This window comes from Lithobates pipiens, unplaced genomic scaffold (assembly GCF_037356315.1).
Source record: "Lithobates pipiens isolate NorthernLeopardFrog02 unplaced genomic scaffold, aLitPip1_a1.2 Scaffold_28, whole genome shotgun sequence".
Taxonomy (NCBI): domain Eukaryota; kingdom Metazoa; phylum Chordata; class Amphibia; order Anura; family Ranidae; genus Lithobates; species Lithobates pipiens.
The window spans coordinates 14,512,312-14,519,034 of record NW_027507789.1 but is presented as its reverse complement, the minus strand read 5'-3'; the positions used below and the strand labels follow the sequence as shown (position 1 = coordinate 14,519,034).

At 43.0% G+C, this 6,723-nt stretch overlaps 1 protein-coding gene across 1 annotated transcript in view; it reads left to right on the top strand.

The window, feature by feature from the left end:
- Positions 1–4,185: 4,185 nt before the first annotated feature.
- BAHCC1 (BAH domain and coiled-coil containing 1) overlaps positions 4,186–6,723 on the top strand; it is a gene marked incomplete in the record, with an annotated part of 167,156 nt that continues 164,618 nt past the window's right edge. The window contains 1 exon segment of the mRNA XM_077458706.1: positions 4,186–4,284.

The following is a 6,723-nucleotide window of genomic DNA, read 5'->3' as shown; positions in this document are numbered from 1 at the left end:
TTTGGTGTGTATTGCTAGAGGTTTTTTTTTTTCTTTTCTTGGAAGGGTGCATGTGATCAGCACATGGCTATAATCAGCACTGTCCAGACAGAGGGTCAGGGGTCCTGCTGCCTCATAGGACAGTCAGAGTAGAATGAAAATGCCTCCTACAAGCTTTAACCAGACACTGATAAAAGTCACAAGACTGCTATATACTGCTGAAGAGAAAAGGGTATTTAGCAGTTTATATTTACTGAAATAATTGCATTTCCATGTTCTGTGGGAGAGCAGATATACTGCAGGGTCCTGGCACAGATATAGTGAATGCAGGGTCCTGGAGAGAGCAAGTATAGTGACTGCAGGCTCCTGGGGAGACCAGATATAGTGAATGCAGAGTCCTGGGTTCAGTAACACTTTAAAGCTCTTCTAGGACTCATGCAGTTTATATTTAACAGTTTATATTTACTAAAATAATTGCATTTCCATGTTCTGTGGGAGAGCTGATATAGTGAATGCAGGGTCCTGGGGAGACCAGATATAGTGAATACAGGGTCCTGGGGAGACCAGATATAGTGAATACAGGGTCCTGGCACAGATATAGTGACTGCATGGCCCTGGGGAGAACAGATATAGTGACTGCTGGGTCCCGGGGAGAGCAGATATAGTGAATGCAGGCTCCTGGGTTCAGTAACACTTTAAAGCTCTTCTAGGACTCATGCAGTTTCCCATGCATGGAATTACAAGTCCCATAATCACATGGGCACCCATTCTTCTTGGGGCCTTATACTGTAATCTGTTGGGACTTGTAGTTCTTCGTGCTCTCCTGGGGAGATCAGGAGATCCCATTGCAAACCAGCCTGCTGAGACTTGTAGCTCTACAGCCTCTCCTAGAACCCAGGCTCACGCAATCTCCCATTATGGGACTACAAGTTCCAACCCCACATAGGCATATACAGTATAAATACATACATATACACACACACACACACACTATAACCTGCTGGGACTTGCAGTTCTTCATCCTCTCATGGAGAGATCAGGTTAATCTGTTGCACACCAGCCTCCTGAGTCTTGTAGTTCTCCATACTCTCTTAGGACTCTGGTGCATGCAATCCCCTTTGTATGGGACTACAAGTTCCAGCATCCCATAGACACCAATCCTCCTTGGTGCCTTATTCTATAACCTGCTGGGACTTTTAGTCCTCTATATTCTCCTGGGACACATGTTCAGGCAATTCTCCATGTATGGGACTTGTAGTTCTCCACCCTCTCCTAGACCTCAGGCTCATGCAATCTTCCAGGTATAGGACTATACGTCCCAGCATTGCTAGGGGGTGCCCATCCTCATTGGAGCTACATACTGTAACCTGCTGGGATTTTTTAGTTCTCCGCCCTCTCCTGGGGAGATCAGGTAAACCCATTACACACCAACCTGCTGGGATTTGTAGTTCTCCATTCTCTCCTTCCTAATACTCTAGTTCATGCCATTCTCTTGGGTAGTTGTAGTTCCACATCCTCTGCTAGGACTCTGGTTCTTGCAATCTCCCGTGTATGGAACTACAAGTCCCAACAGTGCTAGAAAAACTCCTGGACTCGCCATGCATCTTGGAGCCTTATACTATAACCTGCTGGGACTTGTAGTTCTCCATCCTCTTCCGCCTAAGACTCTGGTTCATGCAACTCTCTTAGATAAGGGACTACAAGTCCCAGAATAGCATGGGCACTCTCACTTTGGAGCTCTATGCTTTAACCTGCTGGGACTTGTAGTTCCTCATCCTCTGCTAGGACTCGGGTTCATGCTATCGCACATGTACAAGTCCCAGCATCACATTGGTACCAATCTATGTTGGAGCCGTATACTATTACCTCCGGGGACTTGTAGTTCTCCACCCTCTCCTGGGGAGATCAGGCTCATGCATTGCACAGCAGCCTGCTGGGATTTGTAGTTCTCCAGCCTCTCCCTCCTAAGTCTCAGGTTCATGCCATTCTCTTAGATAAGGGACTACAAGTCCCAGCATCACATGACCACTTGCCCACCTTGAAGCTTTATCCTGTAACCTGCTGGGACTTGTAGTGCTCCATCTTCTCTTTGGACTCAGGTTCGTGCAATCTCCCATGTACGGGACTACAAGTCCCAGCAGTGCTAGAAAAACACCTGGACACACATCCGCCTTGGAGCCTTATACAGTACTATAACCTGCTGGGACTTGTAGTTCTCTATTCTCTCCCTCCTAAGACTCTGGTTCAAGCAATTCTCTTAGGTAAGAGACTACAATTCCCAGCATCGCACGGTCACTTATGTACTTGGAGCCATATGCCATAACCTGCTGGGACTTGTAGTTTTTCATCCTCTGCTAGGACTTGGGTGCATGCAATCTCCCATGTTTGGAACTACAAGTCCCAGCAGTGCTAGAAAAACACCTGGATACCCATCCACCTTGGAGTGTTATATTATAACCTGCTGAGATTTGTAGTTCTCCACCCTTTCATTGCACCGTAGCCTGCTGGGAGTTGTAGTTCATTTTCTCCTGGAGCGATCAGGTTAATCCATTGCACATGGGCCTGCTCGGAGCTGTAGTTCATTCTCTCCGTCCTAAAACTCTGGTCCATGCAATTCTCTACAAGTCCCAGCATCACATGGGCACTCGCCCATTTTGGAGCCCTATGCTATAACCTGCTGGGAGTTGTAGTTCTCCATCCTCTCCTAGAACTCAGGTGCATGCAATCTCCCATGTATGGGACTACAAGCTCCAACATCACATGGGCACTCGCCCTCCTTTGAGCCTTATATTATAACCTGCTGGGACTTGTAGTTCTCCATCTTCTCCTTGGACTCCGGTTCGTGCAATCTCCCATGTATGGGACTACAAGTCCCAGTAGTGCTGGAAAAAAACCCTGGACACACATCCACCTTGGAGCCTTATACTATAACCTGCTGAGACTTGCAGTTCTCCATCTTTTCATTGCACAGGAGCCTGCTGTGAGTTGTAGTTTTCCATCTTCTCATTGCACAGCAGCCTGCTTTCAGTTGTAGTTCTCCATCCTTTCATTGCAGAAGAGCCTGCTTGAAGTTGTAGTTCTCTGTCCTCATTGCACAGCAGCCTGCTGGAAGTTGTAGTTCTCCATCATTTCATTTGCACAGCAGCCTGTTGTGAGTTGTAGTTCTCCATCCTCTCATTGCACAGCAGCCTGCTTGGAGTTGTAGTTCTGCATCCTTTCATTGCACAGCAGCCTGCTGAGAGTTGTAGTTTTTCCATCCTTTCATTGCACAGCAGCCTGCTGGCAGTTGTAGTTCTCCATCCTCTAATTGTAAAGCAGCCTGCTGGGAGTTTTAGTTCTCCATCCTCTCATTGCACAGCAGCCTGCTGGCAGTTGTAGTTCTTTCCTTTCATTGCACAGCAGCCTGATTGGAGTTGTAGTTCTCTATCCTTTCAGTGCACAGCAGCCTGCTGAGAGTTGTAGTTCTCCATCCTCATTGCACAGCAGCCTACTGGCAGTTGTAGTTCTCCGTCCTCTCATTGTACAGCAGCCTGCTGGGAGTTGTAGTTCTCCATCCTCATTGCACAGCAGCCTGCTGGGGGTTGTAGTGATGTGTGATCCCGTCCATTATCCCTCCTAATGACATTTGAATCCCCCTCCCCCCGCTGAGTGACACTCATCCATTGGAGTATTAGTGTTATGAGAGTCTCCTGGGCTCCCTCCGCCCCCCCCCCGCGTTTGATCCTTCCCCTCACCCCCATATAACCCCATTCCCTGACCCTTTCCCCTCCGCTCCCCCTCCCCAGCTCAGCCCCCCCCCCCGGGACACGCCCCCGCACACTTGAATTCGGCGCCTTTGTGCTGAGCCGCCGACACGCCCACCCGGCGCCTGTGATTGGCAGCCGCGGCCCCGCCCTCCTCCCAGCCCGCTTCCCTCCTCCCTCCCTCCCTCCCTCCCTCTTCCAGCTCCGGATGATTGGCGGCGCCCCGCCCACCCCACCCCTCCGGACCTCTGACGGACAGCTCTGCGCGACGGCGACAGCCAATCGGCGCGCGTGTTTACTCCCGGAGAACGGCACGAGCTCCCCGCCGGGCGGCCAATCAGCGCGTCGGGCGAGGCTGGCTGACTGGCAGCGGCTCATTAGTATGCGAAAGAGGGGGGCTGCCAGGGGGGAGGGGGGAAGGGAGAGAGAGAGAGGTGGGGGAAGAAGAAGGAGGGGAGAGAAGGGGGGGGGCTGCAGAGAGGCTCAGGCCGGAAGAGCCGAGTCCAGTCACTGCATGCAGAGCCCGGGGAGAGCACTGCGCCCAGCACCCCCTGCACTCACAGTAAGTACCCCCCAACACCGATCCCTACCACCCCCCCATACAAGGCCCTTTATTATCCCCCCTGCACACAATTTATAAAATAATAATTTAAAAAAAATATTCCCCCCCATCAAAAAAAAAAAACCTGAAATCCTTCACACCCCACTTATAAAAAAAAAAAAAAATCCCTTTTTATAAAAATAAAATTCACTTTATTATCCCAGAAAGATATTTCTAAGGAAATCCTCCTTGGAAGCAGAAAAAACAACAACAAAAACTCCTAAATCTTCCCCCATCCAATCAATCGGGGGCCACAAAATACCCATAGAAAAAAAATAGTTTTTATTTTAAATTTTATTTATTTTTTTTCGGTTAAACGGGGATGGGGGGGTATTTATTTTTTATTTTATTTTAAATCGTGTTTGTTTTAAATCACAAAGCGAGCGGCCGGGGAAAGGATCGTCCAGGAAGGTACAATAGGGGGGTGGCAAAAAAATAAAAATAATAAAAAAATATATAATCGTCCAAGGAAAAATACAAATATAAGGGAGATAAAATCGTAATAAATATAAAAATAGAGAGCGGAGGAGGCGGCGATTCCAGGGCAGGAAATGAAATTGTTACATTTTTGTTTCCCAACCTTCCATCCGTAGAATGTTTGTTTACCAATTGCCGATCTTGCCTCAAAAACAATCCGGATCTGTGTGTGTGTGTGTGTGTGTGTGTGTGTGCGCCTCGGAAACAATCGGGATTTTAATCTGAATTTAACAATCTGAAGGTTTGTGCAAAACCAATTTTTTTTTTTTTTTATTATTATTATATATATATATTTTTTTTTTTATTCCGTACACGTGTGGCTATTTTTAAAGGTTTTTGTAGCCCGATTTTTTTTTATTTTTTTTAATTTAATAATTCCATACATGTGTGGCTTCCTAATCTTCAACTGCTTTTTGTTTTTTAAATCTTTTGCCATACAGATATGACAATAGAATAATCCCCCGATTTTTTTTTTTTTTTATTTTTTTTAAATCGTTATTTTTGTATCTGATCTATCAATCTCGCCTCCATTTTAAGGAATTTTGGAACCCACGTTTAATTTTTACTTTATTTTTATTCCATACACGTGTGCCTAAATATGCAGCGTTTTTTTTTTTCTTTTTGAAATCCTCCTATTTATTTTTTAATAATATTCCGGATTATTTTTTTATTTTTATTTTTTATTCTATTTATATCTAATTTATCAATCGGACCTCCCTTTTTTATAAGCAATCTTGAAACCCACTCTTGATTCCATACATGTGGATGTAAAATAATCTGACTTTCCATCCTGCTTTGTCAGGCTGACCTCTCTTAAAAAAGGTTTTTGGAGCCTAATTTTATTTTATTATTTTTTTTTTCATCCCATACATGCCGGACAATAACAAACAGAATTGTATTCCGATTTTTTTTTTTTTATTATTGCTGCCTTGTCATGTTTTTAAAATCCCCAGTTTTATTTATTTCATTTTTTTCTTTTTTTTTAAGTCGTAGACTTGTGCCTATAGATAATCCCAACATTGTACGGCGGCCTTGTCGTGTTTTAAATGTTTTTTGGAACCCCATTTTTTTTGTGTGTGTGTTTTTTTTATTTTATTTTTTATTTTTAAGATATACACGTGTGCCTATAGCTAATCCCAACAGTTACAGCTGCTTTGACGTGTTGGGAAATGTTTTTGGGACCCCATTTTTATTTTTATTTTATTTTTTTAAACACATACACGTGTGCCTATAGATAATTCCAGCATTTACAGCTGCTTTGTCCTAAACAACCGCTGAAGAAGCAACAGAAGGGGATTTTAAAAGTGCTGGCCATATATATATATATATATATATATATATATATATATATATATATATATATATATATATATATATATATATATATATTATATTATATTATATAAAAATTTTTTTTTTTTTTTTTTTTTTTTTTTTTTTTACATACGTCTATTTATTTTGAAGGGGGGGGGGCGGTTTCGATATAGCTGCTTTGTTTTTGGAACCCAATTTATTATTATTTTTTTTAAACCATACACGTGTGCCTATAGGTAATCCCAACATTTACAATTGCTTTGTCTGTCATGTTTTGGAAACCTAACATTTTATTTATTTTTTTAAATGCAATTTCCTAATTTTAATCTGGATTTACAGCTACTGTATCATTTAGCCTTTTTTTTTTTTTTTTTTTTTTTTTTTTCAAATGGTGTTTATTTTTATTTTTTTATTTAATTTTTTTACCGATTTTCTTGACTTTTTTTTTTTTTTTTTCTTATATTCCAGCATAATCTTAAAAATAGAATTTTCTAGTGTGACCCTGGGTAGACAGGATGGGGGCGTGTTGTGTTTAAAATTAGTGTCTTAGATCAAAGAAGAAAAAGAAAACGGCCTCATTTTCTACCCTTTTTGCTCTGTTTTTAGCAA